The 24151-nt window shown below is 35.1% G+C and overlaps 1 protein-coding gene across 6 annotated transcripts in view; it reads left to right on the top strand.

Moving 5' to 3' along the window:
* Tlk (Tousled-like kinase) overlaps positions 1-24151 on the top strand; it is a 641803-nt gene that overhangs the window by 54034 nt on the left and 563618 nt on the right. For all 6 annotated transcript variants that reach the window (XM_090394231.1, XM_090394230.1, XM_090394235.1 and 3 more), the window contains exon 3: positions 5812-5909. The gene's annotated coding sequence lies outside the window, so the exon portion shown is untranslated. The remainder of the gene's footprint in view (positions 1-5811; positions 5910-24151) is intronic.

Genomic DNA, 24151 nt, shown 5'->3' with positions numbered 1-24151 from the left:
TGTGAAGTCTAATTGACTGAAAAACCAAAAACTAACTTGATAAAGAAACCTACTGCTTCTTTATCAAATTAAGGCCATTTAATAAAGAAACGTCATTTAGTTAGTATGTTTTTGGTCCCCCCCCCCGATAGTACATGTTGCCTCTCTCTCTCTCTTAGAGTATCATATTATTATCCACCTATTTTCGAATTCTCTTTTTGACCAATTTACCAGTACTTCTGAGATACTGATTGGTCTGTAATTTGCTACTGTAGTCCTAGAACCTCCCATATGCAAAGGAATTATTTTCTCCTCTTTCCAATCCCTTGGAACATTACCAGAACTGAGACTTAAATTAAAGAGCCTAGTCAGGGCCATTTCACTTGCACATTCTCACAAAACACAAGCTGATATCCCATCTAATTTCACAGCTGTCTTTACGCTGAGATTCTGCACTATCTTAAGAACTTCCATTTCATTCACCTCTGTTCCCACATCAGTCTCTTTCATATGTGTCACAGCATTAATTTCACTTGGATGATATACCCTTGCAAAGCAGTCACTCAGTAACTCAACTATTGCATTTGCTTCTGTCTCCTTGTCACCATCAGCACTCGTTAGGATTATTCTTCCATGGTCACTCTTCATCTTACTTCCTACATAATGAAAGAACTCTTTGGGATTCCCTTTGGCCTGCTTTGCTAGTTTCTTCTCGCAATCTGAATTTACCTTTCTTACCATGCTGGTCTCCCTTCTTGCCTGACTCTTGAACATGCTGGTTACCCTTCTTCTTATATTCCCTCCACCTCAGTTTTTTTTTTGTAGCACATACTTAATGATACTACTCATCCACATTTAACTCCTACTTGATTTACCCTCTTTACTTCAGGTATATAATTTAATATTGCTTCCTCTAGATGCTCCTGAACTATCTCCCATGCACTACTAACATCTTTCCCTTTCACGGCTTTATGCCATTGCATAGCTTCAAGCTTTCTCCTAAATTTGTCATAATCAACACTATTCAACATGATTTGGATTATTCTGTGTTAACCTGACCATTTATTACAATTAACATTTCAGAATTCTGTATTCACTGCATTTTAAATAAATTTTAAACAATCCATGGTATTATATATATATAGCTTTAATTGTAATTAACGAAATATAATTGGGTTTTTTTTTCCTATTTGTGAAACAGTTGGAAGAAATCATATATAGAATAATATAAATTTTCATCTTCCAAAAGAGATTTCCGTGCACTATTTAATTTTGTAAATTAAGGGATGGATGTGACAGGATAGTTGACCTTCAGTCCTTGAATAATGATGTCTTAGTTAGACATCCTCCTTGCTCACATCTTACTTATACAAATTTCAGGGATGGCCTCTTGTTCTCCCTGTCTCCACCCATTCTGTGACAAATCTCATCCACATTAATCTGGTAATAACCCCCTTACCAACTTTTTTAGCTCATTAAGTTTTTAACTTTGCCTGCATGCTAAGAAAAGAGAGAGACAAAAGTATTTAAAAAAAAAAATAAGCCAAAATATCGAGAACATTTTAACTATTGTCTGATTTAATTATGGCATATTTTAATCTGTGTCAGTGATATAGTTGTGACATAAGCATAGTTAATGAACTCAGACCAATTATTGGCATGTATTTGTGCTAGTAAGCAGGAATGCTAAAGTTAAGACTCATTGCAGGAGGTGCCATTGTCTCACCCATTTTCTCTCTCTCACACACACATACACAATTCATCATACTTTGCCCTAAAAGACTGCAAATTGCATTCTGTCTTCATACTTAACATTCCAGAAATCAGCAGCTGCCTTAGTCAATCATCTCTGCTCCCTATCGAGTATTTGTTCATCTTTTTGAAACCCAGGTTACCATATCTGTGCACAGTAGTCCATATGTGATCTGATCATAACCTAGACAATGGAATGATAATATCCTTACTTGTACACATCAAAGTCTTCTGCATCTTTTCCATAATCTGTTGTGCATATATGTGGTATTGAGTAGTGCCCAAGCAGCATTGATTTCCTTCCCATCCACTTTCTCATTCTGTATAGCTGCAAGCCATCTCCTGAGTTTGTCATAATTGCCAGTCTTATAGTTCCACATATATCTCTTTTTCACAGAAGTTCTCATGGCTAGCCACCATCCAGGTGATCACTTAATGGTTATTTTCACAAGCTGGAGGAAGATTTGACACTTCATTTACAATATCTTCTGGTGAGATGATCAAATTTAAAATCCTTGATCATCGTGTGCCCTCTGTTTCATTCTCTTTGCCCCCAGATATTCTCCCTTCATTTTGGTCTATATTACCATAATTAAAGTCACCTATAATGATTGCCCTTTTCTTATTTACTTATACATTTCCTTCTCACTGCCCTCTGCATTACTGAATCTATAGCAACATCCAACTAAATATTTTATCTTGTCCACACCACACTATCTTGAAACCACTGCCACTATTTGCTCCACCTTGAATGGGCATAACTTCTCAGCTACTATCAACAGCCTCCTTCTCCTTTTTCTGCCCTGTCTGTCTTCACAAAAAACATATCCTTCCATCTCTATTCATGTCAGGATGTCTTACTTATTCCAACAGTTTTTGGACTGGTGAACTCAATGAGTGCAACAGTTGTATTCTTCTTATTTTGGATATATGTGGTATTCATGTACAAACATAATAGCTCACCTCTTCTATGGGCATCACTTGTGCCCATAGAACCAGATATGACTCCTCCATATTTTCCCTTGGCCATTCTTTTCTGTCACATTTGTCCTACAGTCATCTCACATTCTCTTCATATCTGAGGCCATCTCAAGCTTTTCTTGTCCATTCACACTCTCTTCTAAAATCCAGTACACACATTCCTCATGCAGTCTCCTGCCCGGCCTGTTGTCCATTTTGTGCTTCTTCCCCCCCCCCTCTCTCTTTCATGACCTTCATTCACATAACTCACATTGCCATTTGCAAGCTCTTTTACCTTATTTCTTATTTCTCTGCTCTTCAACAACTTTTTATGTCCTTAGATCTTCTGTTCACTGCAGTTCCAGCAACAGTCTTCAGCTGACTCACACCAAAACCATTTAAATGCAGCCTGTGAGTTATACAGTTCATTCATTCCCCAGATTCATCTCTCACATTTAGAATGTACTCATTTTTCCTTGCACAGCTCCTCTAGCATACCATTCATGTTCTTTGCTCATCAATTCAACTCATAATTTTCATACCTGGGCAACTCACTGACTACCTTTCCTCCCACACTGTTATATTTACTCTTCTTAGTAACCTCCTTATGTTCAGCCTCAAATTTTCTTCTTTTACAAGCAAATCATTTGTTCCCACTACTGCTATCAATTTTTTTTTTGCTCACTTTACTCCTCATATTCTGTGCCTCAATCACTGCCCATTCTCTCTCTCTCTCCAGGAAAGCAAATTTTTCTGCATCTTTTCATTCACTACACCTCTAGAATTTGATTTTCCATACAGAGCTACTCTTGAATCATTCAATAACTCTTTAACATGGCCATCTTTCATTCCATTTTTCTTCACTCTTCTATGTAAATCTATAATTTGCATTTCACTCCACAAATGCTTCATTTCTTCCCTCATTTTCAACTATTCTTTCATTTTTTCAATTACTTTCTCACTGCCATTCATGCTGTTTATCATGCTACTCACACTCTTACTGCCATTCAAGCTCACTATCTTACTGCACACAATATTATGCTCCCCTTTTCTAGCCCCACTGCTAATCTCATTCCTTTTTTTGCCACCAGTCTTGCATGCTGTCTTACTGTTATTGTCACCACATTGTCTTTCTTGCACACTACCTTACCGTCAACCTCGCTTGCTTCCGTAGCTATGCTCATGATCTCTCATTCTGCCTTTAACCTACTACCTCTCACATAGTCCATTAGTATGTTACTCTTCTTACATACCCACTCTCTCATCTCTCCTATTAAACCTCTCCACATGGATATTCTCAACATCTCCCCAAGCATACATGTTGCATTCACAACACCTTACCATTTTCAGGTCTTTTCCAGTAGAAGGCCACAATGTTCTGCTGTTCTTTCAATTGTGCTACAGAGGCAATTATTGAAATATAAAAGTTTTACGGCTACATTGCATAATTCAGAGGGCCTGGTCATATGATCAGATGATTGGAGTAGAGTTCTCGTACCCATCTATAAAAAGGGAAATGTGAAAGTTAAAGAAGTATTTTCCAACTGAGTGTTTCCAGTAAGATTTATGTACATATACTTGAAAACAGATCAGAAAAATTGTGGAAGAGAAGCTTGGAGAAGAACAAGCAGAATTCAAGCCAAATAGAGGTTGTCAGGATCAGATTTTCACTTTAAGACAAATAGTTGAGAAGTCATGGGAATATAACAATGAACTGTACTTAATTTTTGTAGATTTTGGAAAAGGCATATGACAAGGTTCCAAGAGAAATGCTGTTCAAAATGCTACTGTTATATGGTGTAAATGGAACTCGTCTATATTTTTAAGTCGACATTTAGAATTGTGGGAGGTACATGAAATGGTTTGATATTCATTCAGCTGCAAGACAAGGATGTACCTTATCTCCACTATTATTCATCATCTATATGGATCTCCTTATGAAGGAAAGTGGTATTAAACCTGATATCAGAATTGGAGATGGTAATCTGAGCTGTTTACTTTATGTAGATGATGTTATACTTCTAAATAAATCCAGCACAAGTCTCTGGTATTCTCTGACTAAAGAATTACTGTGGTAATAAATTCGGTATGAAAATCAACAATAAAAAGACAAAGACTCTGAAAATAGGTTAAAATATCAGCTGCTTTGTAAATGGAGAACCTGTAGAATAAGTAAAACATTTCAGCTATTTAGGTACAATTTTTAGTGAAGATGGCAAATTAAATATAGAAATAGACAGTGAACTTAGCAAAGTTGGTATTGTAGGTATTCAATTAAATAAATTTATATGGAATAAGAGAGAAATTAATCAAAACACTAAACTAATCGTATATGAAGTGTCAAGATCAATTTTAGTGTATGTATCTGAGAGCTGGGTTAGAAATAAAACACTTGATTGAAGACCATAGATATGAGTGTTGAGAAATATTAGGAGAGTAAACAGATGACATCAATGGCAGTATCATATTAAAAATTGAGGATATTTTGAAAGAACTTGATATTATTGGTATTCAGAAATGTGTTAGCAGAGCTAGTCTCAGATTGTATGAGTCAGATGGTATTAAAAAATAGAAATATAAGATCTAATAATATTGGAGTCTGTCTAGACTCCAGTATTATTAGATCTTATGTTTGTTGATAGGAAGTTATTTACCTATCTTCTATATGTTTTATATATATTATATTTGTTGATAGGAAGATAGCAATGATGTAACTTTTTCATGTAGTACTATCATAATATCCTGTATACCTACTCCTCCCCTGTGAGGATACATGTTAGGAGTTTGATGACGATTTTTATTGAAATATTAACAGCCTTATATATAGTGTGCACTCTTCATTTTATGTTCTCCATTTTTGCTCATTACCAGAAGAAAAAAACATGGTGGGAAAATTTGTCTTAATAGAAAAATTGGTTTATGTTTTCATAATGTGGTTCTCTTGAGCAATATTATAGACATCTTTGTGATTTTTATATAAATCAGTTTGATTTTCTTTTTAACATTATATGCCATTTTCAATATTGTATGTATATAAGTAATACATTAATTTTCTAAGAGAACTAGTGTTCAGTATGAAATTTCTAATGCAGTAATTTTTTTTTTCCCTTCTCCTTTTAGACAACTTTTTGGACTGATGCCACATTTAATCACCACCTGTTGTGTGGAGGCAAATATGAGTGCCCATTTCTTCATAAGAAAAGGATATTAAGTTATGGGTATGATTGTTTTAGAAAAAATTCATTTGCATTATCAGTTTTCTCTCAACATTTAACACTAAATGCTGAGAGAATGTTTTGATACACAAATACTGCATTCAACTTCTTGCAAAAAAATATCAACTTTTAAAAGTTCTGCAAGGTTGTCAGCTGATATTCTGTGAGTTCCATGACTGAGAAATTAGATAATTATCTTCCAGCCACTGAGAAAGCAAGAGGTTGGCTAAAGTTTGAAAACAACTTTTTAACTGAATTTGATTATAATGTTTTTCCTTGTTGTATTGTTGCTTCTGCTGTTAGTGGTATTGGAATTTTGGCAGAGCATTTTAATTCATAGTTACTGAATTAAATTAAATTGAATTAATGCCAAACAAGTAGCCAATTTTATGGTCATCCACTTTCTTTCTCAGTAATTTTTTTTTTTGTGTTACCCCTGCCCACAAAAGTTTGTGAACCTATAGTACATTACGCCGTAAAGTTTGGCCCGAGAGTTATGAATCACCCTGTACATTTCTATAGAGATTCTGCAGAAGAGGAGCAGAATTAAAATTGATATTATTTTACTAATTTCAAAGAATTCGTTAATTAAATTTGATACTTCAAATATTGTATCTTGTTGAATATGGTTTTTGTGTGGTTTCTATTTTTGATTCAACAGACACCCAAAACTTTCTTTCTTGCTGACTAGACCAATCAGCAAGAACCTAGTTGTTTAACAGTACAACAATATACATACAGGGTGAACTCTCGGGCCAAACTTTAAGGCGTGATAGAACACACCTAAACAAGCACTTTTCATCATACAATGCATGGTCCGAACTCAAGTGGTGAAGTGCTAGAGGGCGCTTTCCAGTGAGCACTTATAAGCGCTGGTTTTTGCAGTTGTTGTTATTTCTACCGTGGATTGCAAAAAGGATGGATTCTTTCACAAATCAAGAGAAGGCTGACATTTATTTCATTTACGGAGCTACGGACCGGAATACGAGGGAAACCCAAAGACTGTACCAAGAGCGCTTTTTGACCAGACGTGTGCCTGATCGTAAAACCTTTCAGCGATTGCACCGGTATCTGTGCAAAATGGGCTCCTTTGTCAGCGACATGCAAGATATAGAGTGTACAAGGAGTGTGAGGGTGCCACGTGTTACAGAGGAAATTTTACGTGGGTTGCAGATCGTCCTGAATGTAGCAGGCGAGCAATTTCCCATGCCTTACTTGTGCCCCCAATCAATGGCGTAGTGAGTTCTATGAGACAAACGATTATACCCCAACCATGCACAGAGGGTGCACGTCTTGACACCTGCAGATTACCAGCCTGTGTGGATTTTGCACAGTGGTTCCTGCAGCAGACTGCAGTGCAGCCGGACTTTGATGCACGTCTTATTCACTGAGGAATGCATGTTTACACGTGAGGGCATTTTTAATACCCACAATTATCATGTGTGGGCGAGCAGAAATCTGCATGCCACACGTCCACATTTGTACCAGTGGCATTTCTCCATAAATGTTTGGGCTGGAATCTTACATGACCATTTGATTGGCCCATACCTTCTGCCAGCACGACTGAATGGGAGAACGTACCATGTATTTTTACAAGAGGTCTTTCCAGAATTACTGAACCCCTGTTCCAGCAAACATTCAAACACGTATGTGGTTCCATCATGACAGGGTTCCACCCCATTTCAGCGTAGATGTGCAGCACGCCTTGGATGCAACATTTCCAGGACAATGGATTGGTTGGGGTGGTCCCATCGCTTGACTGCCACGATTATCTGATCTCTCATCTCTGGACTTTTTCCTATGAGGCCATATGAAAAGCCTGATCTGCGATAGCCCCATCGATTCCAATGAGGACCTTATTGCCAGGATTTCTATTGCCGCTGCTGCTGTATGAGAAATGCCTGGTGTTTTTGCCAATGTACGCCAATCACTACGTCGAAGGTGTGTAGCCTGCATTAATGTTGGCGATCGCTCTTTTGAGCAGTTTCTGTAATTTGTTCAATAAAATTCTTTAATTTATGTTCTGTAATTTCTGCAATTGTTTAAAATCTCCTCTGTCATTCTTGTATTTCTTCATTTCCTGACACAGTAGTTGCTAACCCCTAGCACTTCACCGCTTGAGTTTGGACCATGCATTGTATGATGAAAAGTGCTTGTTTAGGTGTGTTCTATCACCCCTTAAAGTTTGGCCCAAGAGTTCTGAATCACCCTGTGTGTGTGTGTATATATATATATATATATATATATATATATATATTTGATCTTGTAGGAGGAAATTGATAAATCACTTTACACAACATTTCTCAGCATATAAAATTACTGTTTTGTGTGTGGGAGAGATTTTTTTTTTAACGTTTATTACATTTTTGAAATTAAGGGCTTTATCTCTTGAAAGCTGAATCTTTTCGAAATTGACATTCTGCATATTTCTAACATATCTTGAAATGGTGTAATATATAAAAATAAGAAAATCTTGATCACATTATTACTAATGCACATCCTTAGTTTATTTTTGTATACTTTTTCTTTTTGATTACTTACGTTTGTGCATTTCCTCAGAAACATCAGGTTTTTTATTTTTCCACTTGCATGAAGTGAATTCTCTTTAGAAAAAGCAGTTGATCCTGAGAAATTCATTTTTGCAGATTTCACCTAAATCCTTGACTTCATGTTTGATTACGTAGAGTGTAGTTCATCTTGTACTGTTGTAATTGGAAATGTTTCTAAGTAATGCCATAAATGTTTGTTAGAGGTAAATAGGAACATCTGCTTTCTGTAAATATATATCTATATATATATTTTTTCTCCTGTTTTTCTTCAGATCCTGACTTGTTATGAATGTCCATCTCACTGAAATTTATCCATGTTGAATAAGAATCTTACTTCTCTATTCAAAATTCCTGCCAAGTATGCAAGCAGTCTTGGATGCTGGGTAGGATACTGTGTCTTCTCAGACTAAGAAGGCACGGGGAGGGGAATTAGAACTAAATCTAAAGGGCTAAATGTAGCAAACTAATAGCTTTTGATAATAGCAGGTGCTGCCTTCTAGTCTTTAGCTTGGGTGTAGTTTCTGCTGATCTGTTTTTCTGCTTCTGCTTCTCCCTCCCTACCTCTCTCATACCAAATAAAGCCAACTTTTTGTCATAATTTTTTTTTTCATCCAACTCCTTCATAGATGACCAAAGTAAATCACCTCGAACATTGCATCACATGCCTCTTAATCTTGAACAACACAGAAAGGCTTCTTATCTTGATGGTATTCCACCAGTTGTGCTTATACTCAAGAGATATACTCCTTAACTAGTTGCTGTCTTTATCTTCTCAACACTACATTATATTCAGCCAGCATCCACCTCCATGGCATGGAAGCAAGCTGATATACAACTAATTTCTAAAAAATAAAAATTATAAAAATAAAATAATAAAAATGAAAGTATCTGCCATTAAACTACTGCTGTAATATCAGCATTGCCAAAGTCAGAGTTTCCCAAACTTTTCCTACGACGGAACACTTCACAAATCCTGAAATTTTCACAGAACACCTTGTTTATTTTGTAATGTATTAATTAATAATTAATTGTTAATTTAGCTAATTTTTTATTATTAATTAATTCATTAATTAACAAGCCTCGATTAAAGAATTTAATAAAGCAATGAACAACCCACTCCTGCTCCTGCACTAGACCCTCATAAATCCACCTAGTCTTCGCCTAAAATCTAAAAAGCCTCTCTGGTCCATGGACGAACATTCTTCAGCTGCCCTGCCATCAACACCTGACATGTGGAGAGAATACTGGTCCAACAATCTCCCAACAAACGACTTCCTGGTAGAAGATTTGGTCATCAATCAACGGGATCAGAACTAATCAGGGCAGGTGTGGCTACCTACTACATAAATGGGGGCTGTTAGACCACCCTTATTGTGATTGTTCTCCCATGGCTCAGATGATTACCCACCACCACCACCACCATACCTGTAGTTGGTGTGGTGGTGGTGGTTATGGAGGAAACAGAAGATCAAGGTCCTGTTTCACCATGAAGACGTTATTCTTGTAGTCGCTCTCATAGTCCTCTTCGAAGTATCAGCAGAACTCCTCCTCATGCTAGAAGATGATGATGCAAAGTGAAATGGGTTTTCTCTAATGGATCAAGATTTTCACACAAGTCACAACTGCTCTCTAATAAAACCTCAGATACAACTACATTTGTGTTGTGATGTGTTGAGAGAACATGCAGTCTTGTCATATTTGGTGCAGTAGGATGATATTTTCCCTGGCTTGACTATAACAAATTACGTTTGCTTTTTTAAAAAAGGATGAATTGGAAAGCAGTTTGTGCCTTTTATGTAATGAACTTTTACATGTTAAGATTTTCATCATTTGTTTCTGGAAATTGCGATTGTACATTTCACTTGCCAGTTTTCACAAAGCCATATACGTAATAAAATAAAATAATTAAACATCAATTAAACATAAACATCATTAAATTAATTTGTGCTGATTTTCATTGACATATCCCATTCTGATCACCAAAAATTTATAATATTATTATAAGTACTTACGAGTGAATGCAGACTTTCTCCTGTGTGCTGGTAGTTTTCCCCTCCTTTTGTACATCCTGGAGATTGCTTTGTAGGCTGTGGTAGATGACTCATTACCTGTTGTGTCACAAACACCTTCAATAAGAGATTTCTTAATACCAAAATTAAACAAAGTCCCTTGTCTCTTATTCATATTAAAATTTAAATCTGCAGGCCTATTACTTTTAAAAAATCACGGCACTACGGTTTCGAAACTTTCACCCTACAATACGAACTTGCGAAGAAAGTATTCAGTATTACTAGATTTGAAAACCGGATACAGACTACCTTGATCTTCAATTTTAGGGAAAAATTTTCTTTATACTTCTTTGCTGATTGGTCACTAACATTTGCAACACAAATGTTATTTCTTTCAGTTTTGAGAACAGAGGATACGTCACCCATTGTTGTAATCGGCTTGCAGGCAATTTTTATGATCGGTCATAAACAGTGGTTATTCTCTTTCCCAATTGTTGAAAGATTTTGATGTGTGAAAATTAACGATAATTCATTAATATTTCCATGTTTAAAAATATGCCGCTTGGTCACTGACATTTCCTATGCAGATGTCATTTCCTTCAATTTTGAGAACAGAGGATATGCTGCCCATTGTTATAATATGCTTGCAGGCAATTTTTATTACCGGTCATAAACAGCAGTATTCCATTTCCCAAATGTTGTAAAAGGTTTCGATGTGTGAAAATTAATGATAATTCATGAATACTTCCACATTTAAAAATACACGGCTTGGTCATTAACATTTGCTACACAGATGTTATTAGGCGTTCTGGGTCTGAGCTTTTTGACATATTCACGAATATTATTCTCCTCAGAATATTTCCACTATAAAATATTTATTCATGAGAAATGCTTAGAAAACTAAAATGACAAATTCCAGGAGAACTTCTTGCGGAACACTTATTGATCTTCATGGAACACAATTGGGAAAACCCTGGCCTAAGTAATGGAAAAGTCATCAAAATTCTTCAACACTTATAAAAAAATGTCAAGTAATTATCATCATCATAATCACCAAATTTCTGACATGCACTCTCAGGTAATATACCGAATATTATGATAGTACTACATGAACAGTTACATCATTACTAACTTCTGATTGACAATTTTTCTCCAAATTAGTCTGTTATCTATCAAGACTCCAATATTATTATATCTTACATTTCTGTCTTCTATGGCACTTTTTACTGTGTCAAGCCAACTAGATCTCAGTTTTCTTCTGGGTCTTTTTTCCTGCTAGCCTGGCAGAGAACATCTGTTCACCTGTTTTGCTATACTTTCCTCTCCCAGGCTGTTTAAGTGACTGTACCACCTGAGATTAGCTCTGCTAACAGTGTCAAGAATGCTAACAATGTCAAGTTCATTCCTAATATCCTAATTTTAAGTATAATATTGGGATTGATGCCATCTGATTACTCCCCTAATCTTTCTCAGAACTCTCCAGTGGCATCACGTGCCCATTTCAGTTGGGTGTGGGTTATGCAACCTGCACTACAAATTTCACGTCAATTTGACTGTATGCATGGGCGTTCGTCCGCAGAAAATTTTCCAGGGGTGGGGGAAGGCAAAGCTTGGAGACAAATAATTACATCAATAAATTTTTATAATTATTGATTTAATTAAATAATTATATCAATAAACGTCTTTTAGCTTTTTTGATATAATTATTTGTCGATGTAAACTATAAATACATTATTTTCATTTTGCATCGATTTTAATGATCTTTAATTGAAAAAAAAAAGGTATTCAGAATTAATAGTTTTTAGCACAATTTCATATATAAAAAATTGACCGGCATGTTATTAAAAAATCAACTAATTAATTCTAAATTAAATTATTTCAGTTTAAAAACAAAAAAAAATCATAAAACTAACAAGTAAAATAATATTAAATTACATATACTTACCTTTTAAAAATGTATTTTCCTGTTTAAATTTGTTTCACTGTAAATTTACAATTCACACTTCACTTAGTGACTCACTAGACACAGAGGGCAAACTAACTGGTCACTGTTCACAAATCAGAAAAAGATGAACCAAGAGCAGGAAGACGTGTTTTATTGCTGCAATAAAACACGTGTTCTATGGCTACCATCGCCGTGGGCCGAAACAGGCCAACCCATAATAAATTAAGACAGACAAAGCGTCCCAGGGTCGAGGGTGTAAGATTACATATCTCAATCAATTTTACGATTATAATTTGTGGAATTTTTTAATCAATCCTGGGGGAAGTGCCCCATTCCCCCCCCCCCCTGCAGATGCCCATGACCATGTGATTGCATTCATTTTTATTGATGTATGTAAGTTTTGAGGGGGCATAGTGCATCAGCGCTCATCTTAATTGGTCCAATGCAATTAATTGCATGATAACTTCTGCGTAGAGTGGGGGAACAATCTGTTTTAGGATTTATTAGAAAACAACAATGAAGGAGAATGCAATATTTGTTTGGTATATTTGAAATACTCAAAGATGAAAATATGTGAACCATCATTTATAAGACATGTAAGAATAGGAAAGAATAAGTGTGAGTAGAAACACTTTCATTAATGGTAAACAAATTATTAATAATTATCATTTGTGATATGTGTGTGTCCTAAGTTGCAGGGTAGAGTGGAAAGCATGATCCTTTAAAGTCTAAACATGAATAAGTGAATTTATGATGGCATAATTAAAAAAAAAAAAACTTATGAAGAGAGAGAGAGAATATTTGCAGGAATAAATATCGTTTGGAGCAGCAAATCATCTCGTAAAATTTGTTGCGTGTTATGTGTATTTCACTGGTTTGTGTATATTTCGCTCTTTTTTCCAAGAATTTTATTTTGTTTACTGAGACTCGGTATACATAACATCTGATCATTATCGGAATTATCCGGGAATCCTAAATTCATTATTTATTTATTTATTTTTTTTTTTTTTTTAGTATCAGCGATTCTTCTGTTATCAATCTCACATATGCTGGGATTTTGTTGTAGATCAACAACATCTTATAATACACAAAATATTAATTTTTATTCAAGAATGGATATTTTTTACTGTCTGTTGTTTCCAAAGAGTAGAATAAAAATGTCTCTATATACCGTTAAAAAACTTTGCAACAGATGCTATACTGCACAAGCAAAAGAAAAAACAATTGGCATTATTCTCCTAACATCCTCTTTCAAATTTTCAGTTCCAGAAAACATGTAACAGCTGTTTATAATATAGCCATCGCATACAAAAAGTGCTCAACTCATGACAAGTGGCAACGTTCGATTGGATTGGTTGATATAATAACCAATCACAGGTGCTGGGTGAGCTCAAAATGTTAGCTCACCTAGCCCCACCTTCTCAGCAGTTTAAAAATATTAGAAAGCTAAGAATTTGACCTGCTGCACCCTCTTTACATCTTTTCGAAGGGCTCAAAGGTGTATGCATTTCGAAAGCACACCTGGGCTATTAACGTGAATGTGACGCAATGTTCATGTGGCGAAAAGTGCCCCTCTTCATGAAGCACTAATTCTTTATTACCCTCATGAAGAGGACATTGAAGCATTAGTATATTATGTTCAATTTTAAGTCTGCAAACAATTGGGGGGGGGGGGGGGGGAATAAATACAAAAATATATATCGGTGATACTGATATTTTGTGGATGAGCACCGCACATCTAGCACACCTGGAATATTCGCCCCTGTAACTCTCATATCTGTGGCCTCTACTCTTTGGTCCTTTTTTCTTTTTCTTTCTCTAACCTATATGCTGGTAAATTTAATGAAGAAATACCTGCAGAAGAGAAAGAATAGCTAATCATTCCAGTATATAAAAAGGGAAACAAATATGAATGTATCAGCAAGTTACAATATTTTATCTAATATTATATTAAAAAGAATCTTACCGTATACTGAAGAAATTATTAGTGAATATCAAGCAGGATTCCAAAGAAAAAAGATCAACAGTTGACTAAGTGTTTACAACTTAGATGTAGAAAAAAAATGGAACACAATCTGCAGGTCCACATTTTATTTGTAGACTTCAGAAAATCATATGATAGCATTCATAGAGAAGGCTTTTGGGGAATATTAGATGAGCCAGGATTACCCCATAAGATAATAAGTTTAATCAAAATTTGCACCACTGACAGCCGAAGCATGATATTCATTAATGTAATTAGATCTGAACTTTTGATATTAAGACCTTTTCCCCAGTTTATCCCACAAAGCAAGCAAACCGGCCTTGAGAACTCAACACTGCAAGACATAGGATACACCGGGGCATAGGGCTGACCACCTTATCCTGTGAACAGTTTGAGGTCCGATGATTTATAAGCCCTCGACACCACATGGTAAAAGAGAGTAAAAGGAAGATGAGATGATGAGACAGGATTGAAGCAAGGAGATACCCTTTTGCCCATCCTTTTTAATTTAGCATTAGAAAAATGCATTCAAGAAATTGTAACATAAACAGAACAGTAATATTAGGCTGTGCAGATGATATATATATCTTGTCGGGGAAAATGCTGAAGACATTAGAACAACATTTAGAAACCTGAAAACTTCTGCTGAAAAACTAGGATTACAAATCAACTAGGATAAAACTGAATATTTAAATGTATGCAGATATCACAATCAAGGGGGAAAATGACCATTTTATCATTGATAACCTGAAATTTAAAAGTGCCACCTTCTTCAAATATCTTGGAACATTGATTACTTGAGATAATAAAATTAGTACAGATGCCTCCAATAGATCTTATCATTCATTACATCATTTATTATCTTCCAAAATTCTATCAAGCAGAGTTGAGACAGAAATATACAAGACGATCATCAGACCTATTGTTTTATATGAATCAGAAACTTGGAGCATAACAGACCAATATGCAAAAGCGTTGTAGATCTTTGAAATTAAAAGCTTCAGAAAAGTCTATGGACCTGTAAGAGATAACACGACAGGTAAATGGAGAAGAAGACAACTATATGAATTCTATAGATCCCTACTTCTAGTTGATGGAATTCGAGCAAGCAGATTGAGCTGACTTGGACATGTGGAAAGAATGGATGAGAATGGCTAAACAAGCATTCAAGATGAAGCCTGATGGAAAGTGACCCAGAGATAGACTGCAGATGCATTGGGAGAATAATATCCAAAAAGACTTAAGCTGAGATGGGAATCCAGAACTGGATTCCCATCTCAGGATAGAAAGGAATGGAAGAAGTTGGTATGTGTAGCAAAGAACCTTAGAAGTTCAGATAGTTAACGAAGATCTCTCAGATCCATAAGTTAAAATTGGTTTGAACACTATCTTGTATACAACTAATTTAGAGTTTTAACTCTAAATTTCTCTCTTATTCTGTATAAATCTATTCAGTTGACTTCATACCATTTCAGCTTTGCTAATTCTGTTATCTATTTCCATATTTAATTTGCCGTCTTCACTAAAATTGTGCCTAGGTAACTGAAATGTTTTACTTGTTCTACAGGTTTTCCATTCTGGATGCAGTTGATATTTTCAGTGTTTCTGCCTATTTTCAGTCTTTGTCTTTTTATTGCCATAATTATTCAGTTTAGTCAGGGAATCTTGCAGAATTATACTGGATTTATTTAGATGTATAACATCATCTGTGTAAAGTAAAGAGCTGAGATTAACATCTCCAGTTTTGATTTCAGGTTTAATACTGCTTGCCTTCATAACATGATCCATATAGATGATGAATAACAGAGATGATACTTTATATCCTTGTCTCACACTTAACATCAAACCATCTTCCTGTACCTACTTCAATTCTAACTGCTGACTTACAACTCAAATATAGACTAAGTAATATTTGATACAATGTCCCATTGATGCCATATAACTGGAGCATTTTGAATAACTTTCCTCTTGGCACCTTGTCATATACCTTTCTGAGATCTAGAAAACTTAAATACAAATCCTTGTTATATTCCCACGATTTCTCAGCTCTTTTCTTTAAAGTTGAAAATTTGAACCTGACAACCTATGTTTACCCTGAATTCAGTTTTTCCCCAAGCATCCCTCCCATTCGCAGCCATTTCTCAGGTATACTTGCATAAATCTTACCAGGAATATTCAGTAGGGAAATACCTCTGTAATTCTCACATTCAGTTTGATCTCCATTTTTTAGTTACTACAAGAGCTCTACTCCAATCATCTGGACTTCAGCCATCTGTACAGGCTTTCTGAATTATTCAGTGTAGCTGCTATAAAACTTTTATACCTCCATGCAGGATTTCTGGGTGAATAACATCTGCAGACTGTGTGGAAGTTGTTACAACTTCCACACAGTCCATGCTACCCACAGAATTGTGCAAGCCTGGTTCTGTTAGTGACATTGCGTGCAATCAACATTCACATGTTTATCAGTAAAGAGAGAGAGAGAGTGAGTTGTCTAGCTGTTTGCATTAACATGCAGTGGGGAGATTATGAAAACCATGTAGCTGTAATAGCACTTCACAAGGTTGGAACGCATCCACCTGTTATTCTCAACATGCCAGAAACACTCTCGAGATCAATATGATGTTTGTGTATTGGACTATTAACTGTTATAACAATACAAGACTTATATGACCACCAAAAAACAGGTCGACCACACTGTGTTAGGAAGAAACATGTGAAGACATGCCTCTACCATAATCCTGTAATAACTCAAAAAGTGATGTTGCTAGAGATGAGCCTTTTGCAGAGAATGATGTCACGTAACTTACTGATGGCTTGGGGATGAGAGCTTATCATCATTCTACTGGACATTTCCTAACACCCGAAGTTACGTAGCAGAGGGTGATGAAATCAAAGGCACTTTTTGAGCAGTATTCAAAAATACAGAGATATCCTCTTTGCAGATGAGATTTTCACAAATGAAAAGTTGTTTAACTGCCAAAATGATCAGTTATATGCCCAGGATGGTTGCACAGTATTTGCCATAGCACCTAGGATTCAGAGAGGTCATTACTCCATGTCAGTGATGGTTTTGGTGTGGGTGTGGGTGTGGGGGGGGATGACATATTAGTGGATATCCAAGTTGTATTTCTGCAAGAAAGGGATCAATATCCCTTCCAAAGTGTATCAAGACATTGTGGTATGGCCCCTGAACAACACTTTGTTTCACAGTAGGGAGTAGACCTTCCAACAGGATTCAGCCCCTGCACATAAGGCTAGAACCACACAACAGTAGTTGGTGGTGAATGTGCCCAACCACATATCACCATCTGATTGGCCGTATGGAAGTTCAATCTGAATCCAACTTCAAATTGTGGTCGGAGCTTGAGAGAGTAGCCTGCAAGAAACAACAAGCTGGTATCACCAGCCTGAAGGTGGATTTGGAGTGAGCAGTGGCAGTGTTTCTGTTGATATTGTGTATGCTGCCATCGATATGTCTGGGCATGCATGAAGTCAAAAGGGAGACATTTTGAACATTGAGTATATGTATGTTATACATGTGATTTGTATGTGCTGAAAGCTGTGAATGATTTACTGATAGATTAAAGGTTTATGCGCTATTCAAGTTGTAACAGTATTTATAGCTAGACTAGATACTCCAGATACCTTTCCATATATCAGGTTTTTGATGGCTTATTCTACTTCAAGTATTGATATGTGTTCCTGATTGCATGCCACCTTGAGTGTTTTTCAAAGCTTTCCACAGTATGTCCAGAGGTGCATCTTGTAGATCTATTTTGCATTTCAACTGGGAGAGCCCATATAACTGGTCTCTGCTATATGGACTCTCCCAGTTGAAATGCAAAGTAGATCTACATGATGTGGAAAATTTGGATATACTTGTGTTGTTGTGCTTGAAGTTTTCAAGGTATTTGATAAGGTCTGGCATAAAGGACTTCTCAATAAGTTTAGTCTTATGGTCTGCCCTCCATCCTTTGTAATTCAATTGCCCGTTTTCTCTCAAATCATTCAACCCTGTTTATAATTTTGTTGATTAAAGCATGCTTCATTTCCTCTCTTATGACAAACCTCACAGTACTCAGACATCTCAAGCTTCAAGATCATGTACTGTTCACATCCTAAACACTCATCTCTATGCTGTCTTTTGATGGAGGTGATAACAACCTTGTTACCTTTAATGTTTCCAAAAGAATGTTTTATTGGTATTAAAGACATTTATTCTTCTTTCCTTGCTTTTGCTAATGCAAGCTTAATAGTCAAGACAGATCTTTGTTTCTTGGACTGGCATTTGTTCCTAAACTTTCCTGTCATAACGACTTCTGGTTATGACAGGAAAGACTAGGAGAATTTCGCCCTGCTCACTCAAGATTTTACATTTCATCTTTCCAGTTACCAGCTCTGTATAAATCACAAATCCACCCATCCATGAATACTGCTTTCATATTTTTTGTGATGTGTCCAAAAGTCCTGAAAATTCTTGATACTAATCTTCTGATGGTAAGTTTTTTTGCATTTCCATGGACACTGGTCAGCAGAACTGGCATCCATCAATACTCGCTAATTCTACTAAACCTGCAGCATCTGTTTACATTTGAATTGCTAACTCATGAACCCGATTATTCCCTTTCATCTTTTATTCCATATTACCTTCAGTAGAATAATTTTCCCATGAAAATATTCTCTAAAGACCACTATTTTTACAATTATATATATTCTTCATTATATTATAAGATAATGTTTCCATTTTCAAGAGTAATAAGGATGTCATATTTGGGCAATAATGATCAAGGAAAGGAAGGAGTAGCAATAGCATTCAACACCAAACATGAAGATAAACTTCTTGATTGGAAGGCAGTTTCAAGTAGAATTATGTGAGCAAACTTCAAAATGGGGAAATGAACTATGAAACTTATTTTATTTATTTATTTATTTTATGGAGAGCCCATCTCCAAGAGGTTGGTCAACCTATAGTACAATAGTACTATGGATGGGCTACCTATTGGTCCGACTATGAGAGCTCTACTCTTTTCTTCATTAGGAGAACAGAAGGTTCTCCTAATGAAGAAATTGAGGAATTTTTTTGAATCACTAGAGATGAGATGATAGCCAACAAAGGAAATTGAAAAGTAATACTTGCTGAAGATCTAAACAGTAGAAAAGGAATTGAATCACACTGGGCACATAGAATGTTTTGGGAAAATTTGGAGAAAAGGACAAGGCTAATAATAATGGTAATAATAATAATAAATATAATAATAATAAAGTACTGTAACCATCTTCTGGATTACTAACACCATGTTCCAATATAAAGATGTGCACAAGTTCACTTGGAGAAAAGACACAAGAATTAAGAAAAACCTCATTGATTATGTTATTGTTGATAGTGATATCTTCATGCTGATTCAGGATACAAGAGTGTACATAAGATTTCAAATGGGAAATGAACATCACTTAGTTTTATCTACAATAAAACTGAATAACACTTTGAAAAGAACGGTATGTAAAAAGTTTTAAAAGAATTATAGTAGAGCAGCTTTAACAGGTAAACTGTAGACTCAACTATACAAACATTATTGAAGAAGGAATGAAACAATTTCAAACAAGAACTAAACCTTGGAATCTTATTTATTTAGCTATGGAGGCATCTGGCAAAGTTGTCTGCAAGGATAGAAAAATGAGAATGCTATGGTGTAATCAAGAAGTTAAAGAAGCAGTCCTGAAAAAGAAGAAATTATACCAAAAGTTTCTAATAAGTAAGTTTGCAGATGCCCTAAAAGAATGCAGATAAAAACGCAAGACAGCTAAGCTTTGTGTAAAAATAGCTAAACAAAAATCATGGGAAGATTTTGGTAAGAATATAGAAGATAAATATCAGGAAAGTGGCAAAATGTTTTGGAGGCTATTGAAAATGCTTAGAAATGGATGAAGGAGTACTGTAAAAGGCATCAGAGATGATAAAGATGACATGAACACTGAAGATAAGGATATCCTAGATGTAATTACTTGGAAAGATTGTTAGATGAAACAAGAAGTGACAGAACAGTAATTGAAATTTTTCAAGAGAAAGGTAAGCTGTCAAAAATGTGAAATGGCAGCTAGAATAGATGATATTTGATCAGAAATGCTAAAATATGGAAGTATAAAAGTTTTTCAGTGGCCACACTGCATAATTCTGAGGACCTAGTCAGAATGTCGAATTCCAGATGATTGTAAAGCCCTCATATTTCCCATCTTTAAAAAAGGGAATGAAGCTGAATGTGAGAATTGCAGAGGAATTTCTCAACTAAGTGTTCCAAGTAAGATTTATGCAAGCTTTCTTGAAAAGAGACTGAGAAAAATTGTTTTTCTCAGCCTCTTTTTATTACTATTCTAGAAGAGAAACTTGGAGAACAAGCTGTGGTTAGGACCAATAGAGGTTGTCAAGATCAGATTTTCACTTTATGACAAATAGTTGAGAAATCATGGGAATGTGACAAGGATCTGTCATTAAATTTTGTAAATCTGGAAAAGTCATATGTCAAGATGCCCACCTAAAAGCTTTTCAAAACACTATAGTAAATAGAACATTATGCAAAGCAATACGGTTAAAGGAAATACAGGACGATTGATTGATGTAAAATCAGGTGTAAACAAGGATGCACATTATCTCCACTCCTATTCATCATCTATATGTATCACATTATGAAAGAAAGTGGCATCAGGCATGATATTAAATTGGAGATATCAAACTTAGCTCTTTTGGTTTATGCAGATAATTTTATACTTCTAAACACACCCATTGCAAGTCTGAAGGATTCTCTACTAAATTGAATAATTTCTGTAACAAATTTGGCATGAAAATTAGCAACAAAAAGATCATATGGGAACCCCTGTCAACCCATGAAAATAGGCAGGAACATGGAAAACTTTAGCTGCATTCTCAGCGGAGAACCTATAGAGCAAGTAAAGATATCAGCTGTTTAGGCACAGTTTTAAGTGAAGATGGCAAATTAAATTTGGATGCAGACAATAAAATAAACAAAGCCAGTATCCTGGGAAGCCAACTAAATAAATTTATATGGCATAAGAGAGCAATTAGCCAAAACACTAAACTAGCAGTATACAAGACAATGTTCAAACCAGTTTTAAGTTTTGGATCTGAGAGTTGGATTAGAAATGAAACACTTGATCAATGACTAAAGACCACAGATATTAGAGTTCTGAGAACAATTAGAGGAGTGAACAGATGTCAGCAATGGCAGAATCATATTAAAAATGAAGATATTAGAAAGGACTTTACATTGTTAGCATTCAAGAATGTTTGAGCAAATCTAATCTAAAGTGGTATGTATGGTCACTTAAACAGAATGTGATAGTAAAGGTTAGCACAACAGGTGTTTGATGCCAAGATGGCCAGAAAAAGAGCCACAGGAAGACCAAGGTCTAGGTTGATTAATTCAATCAGAAGTGCATTAAAGGAACACAGGGTTATATATGACAATATTGATCTGCTTACAATTAATAGGCTAATTTTGAGGAAAAATTGTTGATAGAATATTAATAAAGTAAACTTAATCATGTAGTGCTGTCATGGTAGTCTGAACACCCCTTGACGGTACATATCAGGAAATTGATGATGATGATGATTTTAAGATGAGATATTGTGGGTAAAGTTCAGAATATTGTATATTTCTTTTAATGTAAATTAGTATCATTAATATTTTTTTCATTTTTATATATAGAAGTTAGAAAACCCAATTTGCTTAATCATTGCAGAAGTTAATATTGATTTTTAAGAATAGGAGAATTATCACAGTAGTATACATATATCTAGGATATTACTTGTATGCTTAGATTTCATTATAGAAATGTGATACTATTTGCAGTTAATTTTTTACAGTTGGTGTAGTTGATGATCAGGATTTAATAAATAAACATTTAACAACTTCTACAAATGGTGCAGTCAACAGGATAATTCACTATTCAAAGTAATAATTAAGGAAACTGAGTCATCAGATGTATCTTTCTTTATTGAAATAGCATAAGGAAATTAAAACTCTTTTAATGATACTGAAGCCTTTCTCAAACTTGGAAGATGAATTTTCTCAGCATATAGATATTTTAAAGTTATCTCATTACTAACTTCCTGTCAGCAGTTTTACTCCAAATTAATCTGTTATCCGTCAAGACTCCAATATTATCAGATCTTATGTTTCTTTCTTTTGATCCACTTTTTTCTGTATCAATTATCCAAATCTTGATCTTCCTCTAGATCTTTTTCCTGTCAGCCTAGCAAAGAACACTCATTTTGCCAGTCTTTCCTTTTCCATTCTGTTTAAGCCATACCACTTGGGATTAGCCCTGCTAACACGTTCTTAAATGCTAACAATGGCCAGTTCTTTCCTAATATTCTCATTTTTAATATGATATTGCCATCAATGCCATCTGTTTGCTCCCTTAATCTTTCTCAGAACTCTCATGTCTATGGTCTCCAGTCTTTGGTGAAGTGTATGATTTATAATCCAGCTACCAGATTCATAAGCAAAAATTGGTTTGAACACTGTCTTGTATAGAGCTACTTCAGTGTTTTGAGTAATCTCTCTCTCTCTCTCTCTCTCTCTCTCTCTCATATTCCATATAAATTTATTCAGTTGATTTCCTACCATGTAGGCTTTGCTAATTCTGTTATCTATTTCCATATTTAATTTACCATCTTCACTAAAAATTGTGACTAGGTAGCTGAAATCTTTTACTTGTTCTATATGGTTCCCTATTCATGTTGCATTTGACATTTTCAAATGTTTCTGTCTATTTTCATTGTCTTCATCTTTTTTCATGCTGATTTTCATACAGAATTTATTACAGCAGGTATTCAATTCAGTTAGGGAATCCTGCAAACTTTTACTGGATTTATTTCAAAGTATAACATCATTTGCATAAAGTAAAGAGCTGAGATTAACATCTCCAATTTTGATATCCAGTTTAATACCATTTTCGATCATAATGTGATTCATATAGATGATGAATAAGAGTGGACATGCCTTTCCTCTCACCTGATTTATCATCAAACCATCTTCCTGTACCCCCCTTCAATTCTAACTGCTGACTTACAATTAAATATAGACGAAGTATTGCATGTTATAGTGTCCCATTTATACCATATAACTGAATCTTTTGAACAGCTTTCTTCTTGGCACTTTGTCATATGCCTTTTCCAAATCTACGAAACTTAAATACAGATCCTTCTTATATTTGTACAATTTCTCAACTGTTTATCTTAAATGAAAATCCGATCCTGACAACCTCTCTTTGGTCTGAACCCAGTTTGTTGCTCTCCAAACTTCTCTTCCCAATTTGTGTTAGCCATTTCTCCAGTGTGTACTTGCATAAGTCTTATCAGGAATAGGTTAATTCCTCTATAATAAAAGTCACATTCAGTTTTACTTCCTTTTTTTTTTATACATAGGACCTATAAGTGCTCTACTCCAATCATCTGGAATTTGACCTTCTTACCAGGCCTTTTGAATAATGCTGTGTAGCCACTGTAAAACTTTTATACAGTAAACCCTCGATTTAACGGACTTCGGATTTAACGGACAAAATTTCCGGTCTGCATGTCACGTGAAAATTAACACCTTGTTAATTTTAAAATGCTTTTAAACAAGATTTGCTTATAATTAAATTAACAGGTTATTTTTTATTGAAAAGAAAAAAAAATTGAAAAGAATAACATATAAGAAAGTTTTAAAGCGAATAAAAGTTGAGCAGCTCTCAGA

This window comes from Typopeltis vanoorti, chromosome 6 (assembly GCF_054136105.1).
Source record: "Typopeltis vanoorti isolate ZY-2024b chromosome 6, IOZ_Tvanoo_1.0, whole genome shotgun sequence".
Lineage (NCBI taxonomy): Eukaryota > Metazoa > Arthropoda > Arachnida > Uropygi > Thelyphonidae > Typopeltis > Typopeltis vanoorti.
The sequence above is the reverse complement of the archived record's forward strand: the minus strand, read 5'-3'. Positions and strand labels throughout refer to the sequence as shown.